Raw genomic sequence first — 22,521 nt, forward strand, 5'->3', positions numbered from 1 at the left:
GAGCCTTCCAAGATTATTATACTATATGGCTGAAATTAATTGGCTTTATGCTAATTCAGATTAATGGTTGCTTTCTTTGTCTGGATTTATAGGACAACTAGATAATCATTACCATTCCAATAAAATTATTCTTTTTTTCTTTTACTTTATTTAGTGTTGTTTTTCCTACCATAGTTAAAAATAAACCTTTAAAAATGCTTGCTCTGATTTTTCTGATGGTAATGCTAAAGGAAAAGCTGGCTACACTGTTAATGGACGAAAAATTATTTTTCAAGTTCCAGGGTTATCTGCTCAACTTGCAAAATTGGTGGCCATTTATGCAGTTTTACAACATTTTTTCTGAGCCTTTTTATTTTTTTACTGATAGTTCTTATATTGTTCAAGCTATTCCTAAGCTTAACACAGCAAGTCAGATTCTTTCTAACACTTGGGCTAGTCAACTGTTTGTTCAGATTCAAGGACTTATTCAGGCCCATCATAATCCTTTTGCTATTATTTATGTTAGATCCCATTCTTGCATCCCTGGACCTCTTGTTCTAGGTAACAGGACTATTGATAAAGCCTTAATAACCTTGGCTCAAGAAACACCTGTACAAAAAGTTTAATTGGCTCATGAATTGCATTATCTTAATAGTCATTCCTTATGTTTAACTTATGGCCTAACCAAAGAACAAACCAGAGAAATTGTTTGGAAATCTAACAATTGTGATGTTTTCTGCCCAGCACCTCATCTTGAGGTTAACCCCCATGGGTTGACCCCAGGTCAGCTATGGCAGATGGATGTGACCCATTTTATGAAATTTGGGAAGTTAAATTTTATTCATGTAATTATTGATACCTGTACAGGATTTATTTTTGCTACCTTGCATTCTAGGGAAGGTGCACACCACGTTATAGATCATTATTTAGCTGCTTTCACTGTTCTTGGCATGCCACACCAAATTAAAACTAACAGTGGACCAGCTTATACCAGTAACCCCTTTCAAATTTTTTTTGTAAAAAAATAAATATTAAGCATGTAACAAGTATTCCTTATAATCTTATGAGCCAAGGCATGGTTGAATGTGCCCATGCCCATTAAGATGTACTTACAAAAAACAAAAAAGGGGGAATTATGTCCTCCTCGTTTATCCAGAGCTCAATTAAATACTTTTTATTTTGAATTTTTTTTTTAACTCTGGACAAACATGGCAAATCTGCGGCTGAACATTTTTGGCATCCTGAAACAGCATTCCATTATGCCATGGTTAAATAGAGGGACCCCTTGACTAATACATGACATGGACCCGACCTCATTTTAATTTTGGGATGAGGATATGTTTGTGCTTTTTCACAGGTTGAAGATGCTGCTCGATGGCTGTCAAAGAGACTGGTGCAACAAGTGGATTACATAAAGGAACAAGATCATTCCCCAAGTAACGATATTGCTGATCCTGTTGAAGCTGATTCATCCAGTGAATGCTGAATTACACCTTTGGGCTTTAGTGTTCAACCCCCCTCTTGTTGCTGGTCTGATACTATTCATCTTTGTAATTGCCAGATGTGTCCACTTAGCTTGACAGCACCAGGCTAGATTTAATGATGCCCCCGCAAAAAGTCCCTTTGGCCATTGAACAGTTGCACGCTGTGACTCCCTCACCCTAGGTAGGAGCTTGGCTTGCCCAGCTCAAATGTCAGCTTTATCTTCTCCTTTCCTTGACGTGGGCTGGTTAGTCAATGATGAATAACGAATGTTTGGATATTTACCAACCTAAGACAGGAAATTCCCCCTATAAGAAAGATTGGCCCATAATGAATAAGAATTTATTTGGATTCACCCTGCCTAAAACAGGCACTGTCCCTTTGTTTTAATTTGAAAGGGAGGAATTGTGGCAGCCCATATGGAGTTAATGGCAAATTGGAGTGAGCCTCTGAGCAGTGGAATTTGGCCTGTTGACCCTGGTTCTAATCTAAAGCTTGGTGTCTCAGAGACTGACCCTGGAAATCCTATAGCAAAGGGCTCTGACACTGAGAACTAGACAATAAATTCCATGCAACCATGGTAACCAGACAGACAGCAGGTTCTATGTAACCTTGAGTGAGCTCTTACATGTTTTGGCCAAGCTACCATGAGAAACTGCTTGTACTTTTCTGCTATATAAGTGTTGGTTTTACTATTATTAAATTGACACCTTGATCGGCGTTTAGACTTGGTGTCCTTCTTTGTGTTGCCCTTTCTCTTTCACCCCAGCCCTCACTTAAGTGGTATTCAGGTGTCACTGCAGGCCGGTGACAATTTACCCAGTCTCTCAACTGAAAACAGAAAATATTAGACCATGAAGTTCTTAGTACTCAAACGAACATCTATAACAAAATCCCCTCCCCTGCAGAACACACACACCAAAGGCTTGCAGGACTGTTGCAGAACAGCCAGCGAAAAGACTGTAAGAGGTCAGTGTTGGACAGGATTGCTCTGTATCTTGATATGTGCTATGACTGTTTAAAGACCGAGATGACATCTGGCCAAAATTCCTTTACAGATGGAGAACTTGCTCACAGTGTTTCACCACTTTTTGAGCAGCTTCTGGAGACTGATGGCTATAAAACTGATGGGTTATAAGTCTATTTGGGGTTTGCTTTCTGGTAAGCTTCCCATTTTACACTGAATAAATATATGTGTGTATACATAATAGCAATAGCAAATGATCTCGGTGGGTTTTAGAAGAATGCATACTGTAATTCGTATCTCAAAATAATGGCTAAGATAAAAAAAACTCAAGTGGCAATACATTCTGGAGAGGATGTGGAGAAAGGGGAACCCTCGTCCATTGCTGGTGGGAATGCAAACTTGTACAACCTCTTTGGAAATCAATCTCCTACTTTCTCAGAAAATTGAGAAGATTCAAGATCCTCAAGACCTCAAGATCCAGCTATACCACTTCTGGGCATATATCCAAAATATGCTCAACCATACAACAAAGACATTTACTCAACTATGTTCATAACAGCTTTATTCATAATAGCCAGAATCTGGAAAAAACCTAGTTGTCCTTCAACTGGAATATGGACACAGAAATTGTGGTACATTTACACAATGGAATAACACTCAGCTACGAAAAACAAGGAAATCGTGAAATTTGCAGACAAATACATGGAACTAGAGCAAATCAGCCTAAGTGAAGTAAACCCAAAGCAGAGAGACATGTGTGCTGACTTATAAATGGATATTAGCCATAGCATATAGGATAAACACACTAAAATCTACAGACCTAAAGAAGCTAAATGACAAGGAGGATCCTAGGGAAGATGCTTAACTTTCACTCAGAAGGGAAAACAGGATAGGTACTAGAAATGGTAGAAGAGCTAAAACATAACTGGAGCCTACCACAGATGTCCTCCAAAAGACTCCAACAAGCAGTGGTTTGAAGAGATGCAGAGACTCATAGCCAAACTTTGAACAGAGAGTCATATGAAAGAAGGGGGATATAAAATGGCCCAGAGGGGATAGGAGGAGACACACAAGGAAACCAACAAATCCAAAAATAAAATAAAATAAAATAAAATAAAATAAAATAAAATAAAATAAAATAAAATAAAATAAAACAGGGCCCAGGTGGTACTGCAGAGTGATGATGATGCATCAACCAAAAACCATTCATAGAGGGGACCAAATCCCTCTGCTAATATGTAGTTCACAGCCAGCTCAGTCTCCATATGGGATCCCTAGTCAGTGGAGAAGAGACAATCCCTGATATGAACTTGGTTGTCTGCTCCTTGATCACTTCTCCCTGGTGGTGTGACCTAGCCAGCCCACAGAGGAAGAGGATCCAGGCACTCCTGATGGAACCTGATAGGCTAAGGTCATACAGTAGTGATGGAGGACTTACCCTATCAGTGGACTAGGGAAGAGATATAGAGGAGGAATAGGGAGGGAAGGTGGAACCAGGAGGAAATGAGAAAGGGGGCTACAACTGGAATACAAAGGGAATTAAATTGTAAATAATAATAAAAATTAAAAATATATTTTAAAAAGTAAGTTGGTGTGGAGGTGATGGTATATCAAGATGTAGTCTTTCAGGTGCTCCTGCTTCCAAGCTTGCCTGACTGCTGCCAGACATATTAATCACTTTCTCTTATAAATTGCCTTGCTCATGATGTTTTAACATAGCAATAGAAAAATAAGTGGCACTAAAGTTGGTACCCAGAGATCTGTGATACCTCAAGCCATGTTTACTTAGCTAAGCTTACAAAATCAAGAATTAATTACCTCTCATTGAGCAAACATTAAGTATAATTAGACAGCTATCAGTTGTACCCAAGACAAAAAGTATCTCTATTGTACCATTGTGGTTATTTGTAAAACCATTTGTGGTTTTACAGCTGAGTAGCTCTTCTATTTTTCTTTCTTGGAAGCCTGTATAATAACTTCAGATACTATGAAAGCCAGTGCACAGGGATGAATCTTACAGACAAGTTACATTGTGATTAGTCTCTTTCTTGTTACCAAAGTCCGTCTTTAGCAGTAAGGTCTCACCTTCAAGTGCTGGAATGAAATTAAGGACAATAGCAACAACAGACTCTTGTGTTCCTCTAACTAATAACTAAAAGGGAGATTTCCCATGCTTAAAAGTAGCAGTTTTGTTAGATAGAATATGGCTTAGGGGAGAAAAACCATCAATGTATACGGTATAACTCCATATATGTATAAATAAATAAAAGAATAATATTTCCTTTGCCATTTACAAGAATCCTTAGCATTATCACTTCTTCTACTCTCTTTCTGTGGTAACTTAATAACTCGTTCTCCAATTAAAATCCCCTCTCCTCTTTTCTCTTACTCTTTCTCTTGCAAATCTCTCATTTAGATCATCTCTTCCTTCTCCATGTGGTCTCTTTTAACTTTCATCATTTCTGCTACTTCAGATTGAACATTAAAATCCATAAATTCTGAACTGGGATGCACAAATAAGAAAGAACATACAGGGTTTGCCTTCACAGGTGTAAAAGTTCTTATTGTTTCCTCAGATGAAGGAATGAGAGGAAAGCCATACCCAAGTCTTTTAACTCTCTTTGAAAGCTACTGGCTAAACTCCTCTCCAAGTTGACTGATGTAACTGTCTTCTCTTGATTTCTGACTGAATTTCTCTGTCTGGCATTAAAATAATTCTGGCAATATATTTTAATCTTCTGGCTTCTTATCGTTCTCTGGCTTATTCTGTCTTCACTAGTGTCTAGCTTATTTTCTCTTCAATCGGTCTCTGGAAAACTGTAGTCAACTCTCAACTCTTGGGAAAGAATAAGAGAAAGAAAAAAAGAAAGAAAGAAGGAAAGAAAGAAAGAAAGAAAGAAAGAAAGAAAGAAAGAAAGGAAGGAAGGAAGGAAGGAAGGAAGGAAGGAAGGAAGAAAGTCTCCCCATGCACTGCTTTTATGTAACCACTTTTTGCTGTAATGTTCTTGTGAGAGTTGGGTATATCCTATCTCTGACTCACTCTGATAAAGCTTTTATTGTCAGCCTTTCACTTAGATATCATTTTCAAATATGGCTCCTTCTTTCTATAAATTAACCTACCTTCATTGTTTGGAAGTAAAGGTGCGCACTAAGAGCATGTTTTGTTCCAGCCAGATCACAATGTAATCAAGAGCATGTCTGCATTCCACCCAAATCACATAGCCCTAGAAGGTCTTTGGATGTAATTATTTGCCAGAGCAGCCAGGTTTCTGGATTAAAATTCTTATACCCTGCATGTGTTCTCACTTGAGTTTTGATCTTAGCCGTTATGATGGGTGTAAAGTCATTTTGATTTGCATTTCCCTGATGACTAAGGACATTGAGCATTTCTTTAAGCATTTCTCTGCCATTCTTATTCCTCTATTGAGAAATCTCTGTTTAGCTCTGTACCCCATTTTTTAATTGGATTACTTGATTTGTTGCTGTTTAACTTCTTGAGTTTTAATATCTTCTGGATAATAACCCTCTGTTACATATAGGGTTGGTGAAGATCCTTTCCCAGTCTGTAGACAGTCATTTTTTTCTGATGACAGTGTCCCTTGCTTTATAGAAGATTTTCAGTTTCATGAGGTCCCATTTAATGATTGTTGATGCTGGAGAGGATGTGGTGAAAGGGGAACCCTCCTCCATTGCTGGTGGGAATGTAAACATATACAACCTCTTTGGAAATCAATCTGGTGCTCATCAGACAATTAGGAATAGTGCTACCTCAAGATCCAGATATATCACTCCTAGGGATATATCCAAAATATACTCAAATATACAACAAGGACATTTGCTCAACCATTTTTGTAGCCGCTTTATTCATAATAGCCAGAATCTGGTAAACAAAACAAAACAAAACAAAATAAAACAACAACAACAAGAAAAAAACAAAACAGATGCCCCTCAACTGAGAAATGGATACAGAAATTGTGATACATTTATATGATGGAATACTATTCAGCAATTAAAAACAAGGAAATGATGAAATATACAGGCAAATGGTGGGAACTAGAAAAGATCATCTTGAGTGAGGTATCCCAGAAGCAGAAAGACACACATGGGATGCACTCATTATTAGGCATATTAGACATATAACTGAGTCTACCCAGTAGGGTATCAAAACAAATGCTGAGACTTATAGCCAAACTTTGGGCAGACTGCAGGGAATCTTATGAAAGAAGGGGAAGATGAATGTCCCTTCTGGAGTGGACAGAAGCTCCACAAAGAGAGCAAAAGAACCAAAATTATTGGCACAGAAGTCTTTTCTGAGACTATTACTCCAATCAAGGACCATTCATGGAGATACCTTAGAACCCCTGCACAGATGTAGTCCATAGCAGCTCAATCTCCAAGTGGGTTCCCTGGTAAGGGGAACAGGGACTGTCTCTGACATGTACTCAGTGGCTGGCTCTTGACAACTTCCCCCTGAGTGGGGAGCAACCATATCATGCCACAGAGGAGGATAATGTGGTCAGTGCTGCTGAGACCTGATAAGCTAGGGTCAGACAGAAGGGGAGGATGGCCTCCCTTATCAGTGGGCTGGAAGAGGGGCATGGGAGGAGAAAAGGGAAGGAAGGTGGCATTGGGAGAGCATGAAGTAAGGGCAATAGCTGGGATACAAAGTGAATAAGTTGTAATAATATAAAAAATAAATTAAGTTAAAGTAATTCTTCTTCCCTGGGTTTTGGTAAACTTCTAGTATAGGGTTTTCTAGTTATATTTATCTTCATATTTCATTTTTCTTTATATCTGACAAGAATTCAGTTGTGTGAAATGGAAGTTTCTTCTTTCTTTGAAGACTCAGTTTTGTCATGTGACACTCACCCCAAGGAACTACTTGTAAAAAGGTCTACAACCCCCTTTTCAAAATTAGCCTGGTCAATGGGATGGAAAGGAGGTAGAAGCTTTTAAGATTCTTAAATAAAATGCATTTGTTGAAAAAAAATCTTAGCCTACAATTGTGTTGTAGCACATTTTAATTATCCATCCAATAGTCAATGGGTATTTATGCTGTTTCCATTTTCCAGATATTGTGAGTAGAGCAGAAGTAATCATAGCTAAGTTAGTATCTGTAAAGTAGGTTATAAAATTTGTTGGGTATATCCCAAGGAGTAGTATAGCTGACATCTTAGATATTTTTCTATTTATGTAAGGAAACACTGTGAACAAGCAAATTATAGAAATAGTTTGTTGGGCTTACAATTTCAAAAGATTAGTTCATAGCCTGCATTCTACCGAGAAGCATGTTTGCAGATAGATTGACATAGCACTGGAATGGTAGCTGGGATCAGACATCTGCTCCACAAGCAGACAGCAGAGAGAAAGAGAGACAGAGACACAGAGAGACAGAGATAAAGACGATAGAGACAGAGAGACAGAGAAAACTAGGAATGAAGTGGGGAATGGTACGGGCTTTGGGATCTTTAAAACCCACCAGCAGTGACACACCTTTTCCAGTAAAGCCATACCTAATACTTTCAAAATAGTTCTACCGACTGGGAGACAAATATTCAAATGTCTGAGCCTATGGGTCCATTCTCATTCAAAGCACCACAACTAAACCACAAATTTTTTGAAAATTCTCGGAACTGAGACTGCATCAATTTGCATTTCGATCAAAAATGAATGATGACTGGTATAGCATTAAATGTCAGAGAAGGTTTATTTTGTATTTCTCTGTTTACAATGGGTGTTCCCTACTTTTGACAAAGTTCTTATTTTTATTTGTTTTAGAATTTCTGGTCAAATTCATAACCGGTTTTTAAGGGTTTTTTATTTTTTTATTTTTAAAAAACTCTTCTTACATTCTGGGTATTATTCTTCTATCAAATACATACCTGCAATGTTTACCTCTCAGTCCATGAACATACTCTTCATTCAGTTGAATTTTTTTTCTTTAATACAGAGAAGCTTTTGCAATTTATGAAATTGCACTTATCAATTGTTTGCTTAATTCTTAAGCAAATGAAGTCTTATTCATAAAGTCTTTTCCAACACCTATCTCAAAATTTCTTGTAGTAGTTTTGGCCGTTTAAGTTTCACATTAGGGTTATTCATCTACTTAGAGTTGATTTTTTTTTCAGGCTAGTAGTACAAGTTATAAACATCCAGTATATCCAGCACTACTTGATGAAGATGTTTTTCCCCACAACTGTGTATTTTTGGAAACTTTCTAAGATATTAGAAAACTACCATAATTTTCTGCACTCAAGTCTAGGACTTTTATTTTGTTCCGTTAATATATGGGTCCATTTCTGGGACAGTGCTCTACGGTGTTAATTACTTTACAGCATAGTTTGAAATATTGTTTGGTAATATCGCTCCATTTTTTTTTCTTGTGATTATGGTGGATAGCCAGAGTTTTCAGTGCTATTATGTAAAACACAGATAGCTTTTTTTTTTTCATACCTCTGTTGAAGATAATTAGAATCTGGGTTTGAATTTCATTGAGTCTGTAAACTGCTTTTTGCAGCATGGTTATTTTCACAAAGTTAATTCTACCAACTATAAGCATGAGAGTCTTTCATCTTCTATTGTCTTCTTCAATTTCTTCAATGATTTAAAAGTCCATTTTACAGGTCTTTTGCTTCATTGTTTAGGTTTATTCCTAAACTTTTGTAGCTACTGTGAATGTGGAGTGTTTCTGTAATCTTTATCTCAGCATGTTTGCTTTTGATATACATAAATACTAATGGTCTTTTTAACCTGACTTTCTAAGCTGTCATTTTGCTAAACTATTGATCATTTTTAGGTTTATGACATATTTGAACCACTGTACCAAATAATCCAGTATGTTATCACACAGTCACTATCATGAAGACACTGAGAGCCAAGTATTTTCCTAGAGTCTCTCCTCCTTTGGCTGACATTTTGTTTTATTCTTCTCCTTTTTATTTTATTCACTCTGTAGTGCTCATGAAAATAAAAATACAAAAATAAAATTTTTGATAAATCAATTATATACAAAATTAATAGGCACATAATATAGAAACATGTTATAACTATAAAAATGTAAGTAGAGTCTATTATGAAAAACAGATAAAGCAAAAGAATTGAAATTTGAGCAAATAATTACATGAAATCATTATTATGAGAAAAAAATCTGAAATATGGATTTGAAAATTACAAAAGTAAATAAACAAAAAGTAAATAACTAATGATACAGATATAGTTAGAAACAAATTAAAAAAACTATAACCATGATAAAGAAAAGCACAGGAGACAAGTTCCTGAACATAGCACCAACAGCACAGGCTCTAAGAGTAACAATCAATAAATGGGACCTCAAGAAACTCAAAAGCTTCTGTAAAGCAAACGACACTGCCGTCAGAACAAAATGACAGCCTACAGACTGGGAAAGGATCTTCACCAACCCTCTATCTGACAGAGGGCTGATATCCAGAATATGTAAAGAACTAAATAAATTAAAAGGCAATAAATCAAGCAATCCAATTAAAAAATTGGGTATGGAGCTCAACACAGAATTCTCTGTAGAAGAATATAGAATGGCAGAGAAACACTTAAAGAGATGTCCAATATCCTTAGCCATCAGAGAAACGCAAATCAAAACAACCCTGAGATTTCAACTTAAACCCATCAGAATGGCTAAGATGAATAACTCAAGTGACAACACATGCTGGAGAGGTTGTGGATAAAGTGGAACCCTCCTCCACTGTTGGTGAGAATGTAAACATGTACAACCACTTTGGAAACCAATCTTGCACTTTCTCAGACAATTAGGAATACTACTTCCTTAAGATCCAGCTATACCACTCCTAGGCATATATCCAAAAGATGTTAAAGTATACCACTAGGACATTTGCTCAACCATATTTGTAGCAGCTTTATTTGTAATAGCCAGACATCTGGAAACAACCAGATGTCCCTCAATGGAGGAATGGATACAGAAATTGTGGTACTTTAACACAATGGAATAATACTCAGCAGTCAAAAACAAGGAAATTATGAAATTTGCAGGCAAATGGTGAGAACTAGAAAAGATCATCCTGAGTGAAGTATCCCAGTAGCAGAAAGACACACACAGTATATACTCACTTATAAGTGGGTACTAGACATATAAGATAGGATAAACATACTAGAATCTGTACACTTAAAGAAAGAAGATAAAAAAGAAAGAGGACCCAGGGTAAGATGATTAATCCTCACTTAGAAAGACAAGTGGGATGTACACTGGAAGTAGGAGAAAAGAAGAAACAGGACAGAAGCCTACCTCAGAGAGCCTCTGAAAGACTGTACATATCAGTGTATCAGAGCAGATGCTGAGACTCATAACCAAACATTTGGCAGAGTGCATGGAATCATATGAAAAAAGGGAGTGTTAGTATGATGTGGAGGGGACAGGAGCTCTACAAGGACCAAATATAACAGGGCACAGGGGTCTTTTATGAGACTGTTTCTTCAACCAAGGACCATGTATGGATATAGCCTAGAACCCCTTCTCGGATGTAGCCCATGGTAGCTCAGTATCCAAGTGGGTACCCTAGTAATGGGAACAAGGACTATTTCTGACATGAACACAATGGCTGGCTCTTTGACCTTCCCCTACCCCCAAGGGAGGAACAGCCTTGCTAGGCCATAGAGGAGGACATTGCAGCCAGTCCTGAAGATACCTGATAAGCTAGGGTCAGATGGAAGGGGAGGAAGATCTCTCTTAGCAGTGGACTTGGAAAGGGGCAGGGAGAAGATAGGAGAGGATGGGATTGGGAGGGAATAAGAGAGGGGGCTATGGCTGGGATACAAAGTAAATAACCTATGATCAATATAAAAAAATAAAAATTATTAAAAAAAAGAATTTCTAAACTTAGGGCCTGGAGAGATAAATGATGGATAAAGTGCATTCCATTTAAGCATGAGGACCAGTGCTTGTATCCTCAGAACTCAACTGAAAGAAGGCATGTTGATTGGCTGTGATCCCAGCACTCAGGAGGCATAGATGAGAGATCCTTCAGGTATCTTGGCCAGTAGTAGTGTTCCTTGTTGTTGTGTTGTTATTTCATTGTTTGTTCTTATCAACTTAAAGAAAGATAGGGTCTTCTGGGAACACTGTACTTCAATTGAGAAAATGCCTCCATTAAATTTGTCTATAGGCAAAATGCCCTACAGATCATTTTCTTGATTTCTGAATCAGGCCTAGCCCATTGCCCACAATGGGTAGCAGAACATCTGGGCATTAGTTTCTGGGATTTTAACAAAGCTTTAACAAACATTTGGAAACAAGCCATTAATTGTTGTACCTCCGTGGTCTCTACTTCAGTTCTAACTTCTGTTCTTACTTGAGTGCCTGTACTAGCTCCCCTTAGTGATGATTACTAAATGGAAGTATCAGCTATATGAGCCATTTCCTCCTCAAATTACATTTTGTTCAGAATGTTTTATAGGACCAGGAGCAAACAAATTAGAATGCTAAGGTAAGCCGGATACTTACACTAGAAGTCTAGAGAGATACAATCTTGATTGAGAAAACTTGCTTCAAAAACAAAAGTGGAGAATGACACCCAACATCAACTTTGGGTCTTCATAGACACTCACTCATGGGGAAACTATACATACCAAGGTAACCACAAACATAAGGACACCCATGTTGGCACACCATGCTCAACACATACAGAAGTAAACAATGTTGATCAAACATCTTTTTTAAAACTTTATTTATTTTGTAAATGTACCACACTTTCTGTATCCATTCCTCCATTGAAGGACATCTACGTTGTTTCCAGATTTTGACTTTTATAAATAAAGCTACTATGAACATATTTGAGCAAATGTCCTTATTGAATGGTAGAGGATCTTTTGGGTATGTGCCCAGGAGTGACATGCTGGATCTTGAGGTAGCACTGTTCTTAATTTTCTGAGAATGCTCCAAATTGATTTCCAAAGTGGTTGTATAAGGTAACATTCCCACCAGCAATAGGGGAGGGTTCCTTTTTCTCCACAACCTCTCCAGCATACATCACCCCTTTAGATTATGATCTTAGCCATTCTGGTGGGTATGAGGTGAAATCTTAGGGTTACTTTGATTTGCATTTCCAAAATGATTAAGGACATTGAACATTTCTTTAAGTGTTTCTCTGCCATTCAGTTTTCCTCTGTTGATAATTCTTTGTTTAGCTCTGTACCCTATTTTTAAACTGGGTTATTTAGTTTGTTGGTGCTTGAATTATTTATATATTCTGGATATTAGCTCTCTGTCAGATGTAGGACGAAGATCCTTTCCCAGTCTGTAGTCTGGCGTTTTGTTCTGATTAGAGTATTCTTTGCTTTACAGAAGCTTTTCAGTTTCATGAGGTCGCATTTATTGATTGTTATCCTTAAAGCCTGTGCTGTTGGTGTTCAATTCAGGAAGTTGTTTCCTGTGTCAGAGCTCAAGGCTCTTCCCCACTTTTTTTTCCTAACAGATTTAGTATGTCTGCTTTTATGTTGAAGTTTTTATCCATTTGAACTTGGGTCATCAATGCGGATCTATTTGTATTTTCTACATTTAGACATCCAGTTAGACTAACACCCTTTGGTAAAGGTGCTATCTTTTTTTCCACTGTTTGGTTTTGGATTCTTTGTCAAAAATTAACTTTCCTTCAGTGTGTGGGTATATTTCTGGGTCTTCAATTTGATTCCAGTCTGTTTCTATTCCAATATCATACCAATTTTATTACTGTTGTTTTATAGTACAGCGTGAGATCCTTGATGGTGATAATTCCAGAAGATATTTTATTGGACAGGATTGTTTTAGCTATTCTGGGTTGTTGTTTTCTTTCTGTATGAAATTGAGAATTGCTCTTTCAAGGTTTGTAAAAATTGTGTTGGTATTTTGATGGGAATTGCACTGAATCTTTAGGTTGCTTTTGGTAGGAAAGCTGTTTTTTGCTATGTTAATTCTACATGGGAGATCTTTCCATCTTCTGATATCTCCTTCAATTTATTTCTTTAGAGACATGAAGGCTTTGTTTGGTTGGTTTTTTGTTTTGTTTTTGTTTTTTTCATCTAAGACTTTCACTTGCTTGGTTGCAGTCACACCAAGGTACTTTATGTTATTTGTGGCTAATGTGAAGGGTGTTGTTTCCTAATTTCTTTCTCAGCCTAGTCTTTTAAATACAGGGTGGCCTCGGATATTTTTGAGTTAATTTTATATCCAACCCCTTTGCTGAAGGTGTTTATCAGATGAAGGTGTTCTCTGGTAGAAATTTTGGGGTCAGTAATATATTCTATCATATCATTTGCAAATAGTAATACTTGGACTTCTTCCTTTCTGATTTTTATCCCTTTGATCTCCTTTAGTTGTCTGTTGCTCTAGCAAGGAATTCAAGAACTATGTTGAAGAGATAAAGAGAGAGTGGGCAGCCTTGCTTTCTCTCTGATTTCGGTGGGATGGATTTATGTTTCGCTCCATTTAGTTTGACGTTGGCTATAAACTTGCTGTATATTTTCTTCACTGTGTTTAGGTATGTGCCTTGTATCCATGATATCTCCAAAACGTTAAACATGAATGAGTGCTTAATTTTGTCACATGGTTTTTGGGCATGTAAGGAGATGATCAGATGATCATGAAGGTTTTTTTTGTTTCTTTTTTAAATTTTATTTATTTTTTTATAAATTACAGTTTATTCACTTTGTATTTCTGCTGTGGGAACATTTTTCTATCTATAATTATAAAACACTAGATATGATTCCATTTATATCCAGTTTAAAAGTAGATAGCAATTTATATTGTAATCTCTCATTCATGTTGCTGATGAGAATATGATATATACATAGTGACAAATTGTCATATCAATGATGGTTATGGAATATATGCTGACACATTGTATGTGTCAGCGTATATTGTATGGTTCTCTGTGCACTATCAGTAACCTGAATGGAACTCTTTTGCAACAGAAGTATAAAAATAAGATGTGCTTGGAGACAAAAAAATATGAAAACAAAAAATACGTTATTAATTCTAGAGACGTCATTATTACAATGTTAAATCTCTGAAAATCTTTTTATTGGGAACAATCATAGATTTCTTTTTCTTCAGGAAACGTCCATATGGATAGAGGTTTTTATCTTTCAGTTTGTTTATATGGTGGATTACATTAATACATTTTCTCATGTTTAACCACCCCTACATACCTTGAATGAAGCCTACTAGGCTGTGGTAGATAATAACTTTTAATGTTTTCTTGGATTCAGTTTGTGAGCATTTTATTGGTTATTTTTGTATCAATGATCATAAGTAAGATTAGTCTGAAGTTCTCTTTTTTGTTGGGCCTTTGTGAGTTTTAGGTATCAAGGTGACTGTGGCGTCATAGAATGAGGATGGTAATGTTCCTTCTGTTTCTATTTTGTGAAATAATTTGAAGAGTATTGGTCTTAGCTCTTCTTTGAAGGTCTGATAGAATTCTGTGCTGAAACTGCCTGGTCCCAGCTTCTTTTGGATGGGAGATATTTGATGACAGCTTCTATTTCCTTAGAGGATATAAGACTATTTAATTTATTTGCCTGATCTTGATTCAGCTTTGGTAAATGAAATCTATCAAGAAAATTGTACATTTTGTTTACATTTTCAAATTTTGTTGCATAGAGGCTCTTGAAATAGGACCTGATGATTTTTTGGATTTCCTTAGTGTCTGTTGTTATGTCCACGTTTTCATTTCTGATTTTGTTGGTTTGGAGGGTGACCTTCTGCTTTTAGTTAGTTTGGCTAAGGTTTTGTCTGTCTTACTGATTTTCTCATAGAACCAGATCTTGGTTTTGTTGATTTTTTGAATTGTTTTCTTTGTTTCTAATTTATTGATTTCAGCTCTGAGTTTGGGTATTCTCATCTCTTGGGAGTGTCTGTTTCTTCTTTTTTTTCCTAGTGCCTTCAATTTTGCTCTTTTTTTTTTTATATGAGATGCCTCAAATTTCTTTATGAAGGAACTTAGTGCTATGAACTTTTCTCTTAACACTACTTTCATTGTATCCCATACCTTAGGGTAAGTTGTACCTTCATTTTCATTGAATTCTAGGAAGTCTTTAATTTCTGTCTTCATTTCCTCCCATACCCAGTTGTTATTGAGTAGGAAGTTGTTCAGTTTCCATGTGTAGGGTTTTTGTTATTTCTGTCATTGTTGAGGGTTAATTTTAGATCATGGTGGTCTGATATGATGCAACAATACTTTTTAATTTTAATTTTTATATTAATTATAGTTTATTTATTTTGTATCCCAGCTGTAGTCCCCTTCTTTATTCCCTCCCAATCCCACCCTTCTTCCATCATTCCTTCCCTGTCCCTCTCTAAGTCTACTGATAGGAGAGGTCCTCCTCTCCTTCTATCTGACCCTAGGATATTAGGTCGCAGCAGGACTGGCTGCAATGTCCTCCTCTGTGACCTAGCTAGGCTGTTCCTCCCATGGAGTTGGGGAGGTCAAAGAGCTAGCCACAGAGTTCATGCCAGAGACAGTCCATGTTCCCCTTACTAGGGTACCCACTTGAGCTGCCATGGGTTACATCCTAGCAGTGGTTCTAGGTTATATCCATGCAAGGTCCTTGGTTGGAGAATCAGTCTCAGACAAGCCCCTGTGCCCAGATATATTTTGTCCTTGTGGAGCTCCTGTCCTCTCCAGGTCTTACTAACTCTCTCTTCTTTTATATGATTCCCTGAACTCTCCCCAAAGTTTCATCATTTGTACACCTAAAGAAACTAAACAAGAAGGGGGACCCTTGGTAAGATGACCAATCCTTACTTAGAAAGACAAATGAGATGGACATTAGAAGTAGGAGAAAATGAGAAGCAGGACAGTAGCCTACCATAGAGGGTCTCTGAAGGATTGGAATACTAAGTTACAGACAAGAAAAGTGTTACTCTTCCTAATAATTAGATTAATAACGGCTAAAATTCAAAGCTCTCTGGCTGCAAGATACTTGTCAGCTCTTCCTGGTAAGGGTCCACCAATTCACTGAACTGTCACCAAAAAATAACCACCTGGGTTTTGTTTGTTATAACATAAATTGGCACAACTGACCCCAAACTTAAAATTTTCTTGTTTCTTTGTTTGATTTTCATTTAAGGGTTTTGAGTTACAATGATATTGATTTGAATATATATATATATATATATATATATATAGTATCTGAAGAAGTTGGTGAAGGCACATGCCTTTCTTCCCCACACAAAGTAAAAAGAAACAGTCAGAGCTCTGAGTTCTGGATCAAGCTTATTTACATAATAAAAGCCAGAATGACAACTCCTACTGTTTAGCCATTTGCAGAGATACTCTAAGATTCAAAATGACAAGTTTCCTTAAGGTTACCATGTAAATTCTTTTTTCTTAATAATAGATGTTATATCCTTACTGGTCTAAAAGTTAGATTCACATCATTTTTAGGCTTATGTAAAGAGAAATAATGTCACACTGCTCTGGAAACTGCCTTATCCTTTTAAATGTGAGACATTTTCACGGGGGAAAAATGTTGGTCATGTCTAGGTAAAAAGGACACAAGAGGCTTAAGGATGGCAAAGTACATGCCAACCTAGTTTAGTCCTAAAAACTCAAAAATTATATTCATATGTTTAAAAAACAAAATTGTCCATCCCATATAAAAAAAAGGGGCAAGGCAAAGAATAGCCAAAACTAATGTAAAAACCCAGGTACTAGATGCCTAGGATATACTTAAATGCTAAGGGTAAGAGAGTTTATATGCTAATGCAAAAGAGAGTTTATATAAAGTTCAGCTATAAGCCCAATCTGTATAAAAAAGGGGGCAAGCCAAAAAGTAGCCACTATCAATGTAAAGCCCAGATACAAGATGCCTAGGGTATGCTTTAATGCTAAAGGAAGAGTGAGTTTATATAAAGTTCGGCTATAAAGGCATAACTGCCCATTCTATATAAACAAGGGGATAGGACAAATAGCTACAATATATATATAAATGTAGGGCTAAACCTCAAAACAGGTACACAATACCTACTGTATGCTTATATTCTAAATTAAAAAGGAGTTTATATAAAGTTTACTTAAAACATGCGTTTTCTATTGCTCAAGGCAACCAGCTTGTCTCTCTAATGGGAGGTTTCTCTAGGGAAATAGGTAGCAACTTGGCCTAATACAACAGGGACGCAAGAGCCCAAAAAGATATTTTGATCTAGCCAACCTTGTTTTGATTTCAACATGATAATGATTGTATGTTCAATAATAAAGGTAAGTTATATTGCTGATCCCTTTGCTTTGAAACAACTCTAAAACTAACTGAGACATAAAATAGGTCTCCCAAACTTCAACAATATTTGGCCAATAAATCCTTGGCTATAATATTCTCAAAATATATTATGCTAATCTTTTAATTGGCTTAAATAAAATTTGCTTACACTTTAGTTGTACCCTGCACATCTCATACATTTATAATTTCAGAATTTTTTAGTGCTTGTGAGAAATTATATGTTTGTAGAACAAAAGAACTAGACACCAGAGATGCTGGATCAAACCTAACAGAAACATTCTTCAACATGTTGAGACATTGACACATCTGTTCCAGCATCTTGCATGTTCCAGCATTCTGCTTGCTCCTGCTTAACTGATTCAATTGCTGTTTTCTCATCAAAGCCTGCTCCCAAAAGAACTTTGAAGAAAGCTACTAATTTTAATCGGTCCAGCATTTTAGACTGTTCCAAAGAGGACTTTTCTTAAGCCTGAAATGTCTCAACATGCAAAGACTGGACCACAAATGTTATTGCTTGCTTAATTGATCATTTTTCTCAATTTTATTGGGGCCTCCTACAGGATTTCTACATGTCCAAAATGTCAGCTAGAAGAAATCTATGAGAACTGCATCCAATTTTCTTTAAAGGGGGTTGGGTATGTTTTTGGTTGTTTGCTATGGCTATGAAATTTTATTGTCATTAGGAGATGTTTATTATTAATGGTCTTACTCAAAGTGAATCAAGAAATATACAGGGATATCTTATATTAAAAAAAAGGTAGATTATTGAATCTACTCAACTTAGGGTTTTATTTGTTATTCCCAAATAAGGTTAATTTTACCTCTGGTATAGGATTTTGCCTATTGATGCAAAAATAAGTATTTTTAATACATTGGTATATGCTTTAGTATATTTATAGAAGTTAAGGTTGTTTCCAATACTTTTAAACAGCTATTAAAAATGGATTAAGGTATTGGGTAATGCAAGTTATTTGCTAGTTATTGAACTTATAGTAATGTCAGACGCTAGTCTAATTTATCACAAGAGTATACAGCCTAGGTTTAACAGATAGATATGATTTTGTATATAGATTGATTATATAAAGATAGATAGTCTTCAAAAACTTCAGAGACCTACAGAATATGGCATTTAAAAATGTTTTTATTATTTTAAAGATTCTTTGACAATGAGACAAGTCATTTCCTGGCAGCACCCCACCTATCTCAAAGATAATGAGCATAGAAGAACTTCCATATGGAGATGGCTTCAAATGTGGCAAACAAGCCACTCGGGTAAAGAAAGTACCCTTGCTTCATGACAGACAAATTTTGCCAAAAATGGGCAAACTTAAAAGCACGACAAGTCGACTACCGAACTCTGCCAAGAGAGGGTTAAGCAAGTCCTAAATAGTTTCTGCTTCACATATATGTCTGTAAAATATTCTGAGCCAGAAGGCTGAAGATGATGCTCCAACATTACAGAGAGTTATGGATGACTGTTTAGGCAGCTAACTGTTTCTTTCAAATTTTTATTTTTTGTAAGTTGCTAACATGCACTTCCTATTTACTCTAATAACTAATTTTATTCCTTCTCAGGTCTCTGATGGGGTTGAAGACCAAATAGTCATAGTGCCAAAATTAAGCTTGAGTTGTTTAAAAGTTAATAAAAATTTTCATATAGGTAATACCAATAAGGATAAAAGTTAATTTAGGTATAGAACTTTTAATTTGTCAAGATAGATAGGATAATCAGATACTTTCTCCTAAGTTGCTAAATACACATGGACAGGACATTACACATGTAGATTTTACCTAACAGTTTTTGTAATTTCATGATTATTATTGTATTAAAAGAAAAGGAGCCTTTTATTGGGCTTAAAGGGGGAAATGTTGGTATAATGTTCTTTTGAAATGTATACACCTTACCTTTGTTCATTCAAATGCTGATTTTCCCCCACCCCCCACTCTCTGGTTTCAATCCAGATATTGCATTGTGATACTTATTCTAAGCATCCTGTCTCAACTGTGTGTAAACAGGCCAAATAAAACAACTAGCCACAATGTTGTGCAGGGGGGAGCCCAGAGGACAGGAAAGAGGGGAGAAGCCAGAGGGCAGGAAATGAGTGGAAGGAAAAAGGGAGAGGAGAGCTAAGAGAGGAGCAGAGCTGGAGAACAGATCTTGGAGCTATGTGGAGAGATGGGCTGGACCTAAGATTTCACAAAAAGCAAGTATAATGTGGGAAATCTAAATGTTAGGAAACCATGAGGGCTTGGAGGTTTAGGATGGAGTAACTATTGCCCAGCATTGTATTCTAGGTTAACTAAATAAACCCAGTCTCTGTGTGGTGACTTGGTTATACAGCTGTTTAGGAGTAACAGCAGCATTTACTAAAAGATAAACCAATAGTAAATATTAATCACTGCCTTCAACAGTAGAGCTGGGTTGCTGCATACATATTGTTTAAATTTAGTTATGTCATGGAATATTTTGTTTTCTCCATCTAAGTTGATTGAATGTTTTGCTGGATATAGAAGTCTGTGTTGGCATCTGTGATCTCTAATTATCTGCATGACATCTCTCCAGGCCCTTCTGGCTTTCATTTTCTCTGTTGAGAAGTGTATGATTCTCATAGGTGTGCTTACGTTACTTGGCATTGTCCCCTTGCCATTTTTAATATTTTTCTTTGTTTTGTGCATGTAGTGTTTTGATATTTATGTGGCAGGAGGAGTTTCTTTTCTGGTCGAGTGTTCTGTAGACCTCTTGGATGTTTATGGGCATCTCTTTTTTTAAGGTTGGGGAAATTTTTTCTATGATTTTCTCAAAAATATTTTTTGGGCCTTAGAGCCTGAATCTTCTTTTTTGTCTATATCTATTATTCTTAGTTTTGGTCTTTTTTGACATCCTTGATTTCTTGGATATTTTGTATTTTGAACCTTTCTGATTTTACTTTTTCTTTGAGAGATGTAACAGTTTCTGCAACTGTATCTTCAGTTCCTGAGATTTGCTCTTCCATCTCTTGTATTCTCTTCGTGATGCTTACTTTTGTGCTTCCTGATCTCTTCTCTAAGTTCTCCAGTGCTAGGGTTTTTCTGTTTATGCTTTCTTTATTGATTCTTAATTCTGTTTTCATGTCTTGCACTAATTCCTTCATCTGTTTGAATGTGGATTTTTGTATATCCATAATGGCCTCTATTTTTGTGTTCATTTCCTCTTTACATGCCTCAAATAACTGCATAATTATAGATTTAAGATCATTTCCCTGTGTGTCAGCTGCAGTAGAATATCTGCTGATTTTTGGAGAAGCCATGATGTCCTAGTTTTCATTCCCTATATTCATACTCTGGCCTCTAGCCATCTGGTTGTCTTTAGCCTTGACTAATTATAACTGGAGCCTTTACTGTAGACTGTATCTATCTGTCTCTGGATTCTCAAGTAGTCTCCCTTGGATTCACTGCCTCTATTTGCTCACTGTTTGTGACCCATGTATGTCAGGTAGTTGGGGCATAGGCTAAAAGATCTCTGAGTCTAGAGCTGCTCCGTGTCCCATGCCTGACTCGGCTCCGCTGGGTTCATGGGCTATACTGGCCACATTGTTTCTCAGGTGGGCTAGGATGCTGGGGAGCAGGAAAAAAGGTCACTAATTCTAGAGATGCTCCAGTGTCCCAGAGGCCTCTTTGGGGAGGAGGACAATGAAACTAGGGTCAGATGTCTAGCTCAGCTCTTCTGGGTTCTCTGTCTGTGCTGAGCTTGTTGTTTCTGGCCTATGTGAGCCAGGCCACTGATGGATAGATCTCTATGCCTATAGCTGCTCCAGTGCAGCACAGCCTTCCCTAAGATGTCGAGAAAGGAACCTTGCTCCCACATCTAGCTCAGCTCTATTTCACACTCTCTGCTGTGCTGGCTGATTCTGACCTGGGTAAGCCAGGCAGGTTGGGATCAGGCAGAAAGTAGCCTTGCCTCCCCAACCCAACAATACCAGAATATATCCCTTTCACAGAGCAGTGAGTACCACTAGTCACTGAGACCAGAATGGTGTCCATGGGATATTGAATTTAGTCTCCCTGGTTTGGAACCAGGAACCACTATTTCCCAGAAGGTGTCCACAGGACTGTGAGAGTGGGCACCCAGGTTTGGATACTTATCCTCAGTACAGGAAGATATTCACTCCACAGGCAGTGAGAATTGAGCACCTAAGGTCTGAGCCACTAGGCACTGGTCCCAAGATGATACCCGGAGAGAGTGGGTTTGGGTGGGTGGGTGGCCTAAGGCTTTAGGATAGGAGAACACCCCCTTTCTCATAGGTTGTCATTGCTAGTCCCAGGAAGGTATCTACAGATGGTGAGTATGGGCTGGTAGCCTTGGTGGCAGTGCTAGGACAGACTCCAGAATTTTTTCCAGGTGTTAGCTGGGTGACCTGAAGATGGACCTTAAAGTATCTCTGTCAATTCTCTTCTCACATGAGAAACATAGATGTCAGTGTTTCGAAGTCCACAGCATGGCCTGCTGGTCATCCTGCTCTCACTGCTGAGCTGCTGTTGAGATACCCCATATGGTCTGAACCTCCATCTTGGATCCAATCAAAACATCTTTTAAAAAGAGAATTAAAAATTGAGCCATTGTCTTTCTCTGTGGCCTGGTAAGGTGCCCTCTTCTCAGGGAAAGGTGATCAAAGAACCAGCCACTGAGTTCATGTCAGGGACAGGCCTTGTTTTGCTTACTAGGGAACTCACTTGGAGACTGAACTGCCATGGGTTAGGGTCAGATGGAAGAGAAAGAGGACCTCCCCTTTCAGTGGAGGGCATGATAGAAAAAGAGGTAGGGTAGGATTGGGAGGAGACTAGGGAGTGGGCTAGAGCTGGGATATAAAGTGAAT

This window comes from Meriones unguiculatus, chromosome 15, assembly GCF_030254825.1.
Source record: "Meriones unguiculatus strain TT.TT164.6M chromosome 15, Bangor_MerUng_6.1, whole genome shotgun sequence".
NCBI lineage: Eukaryota > Metazoa > Chordata > Mammalia > Rodentia > Muridae > Meriones > Meriones unguiculatus.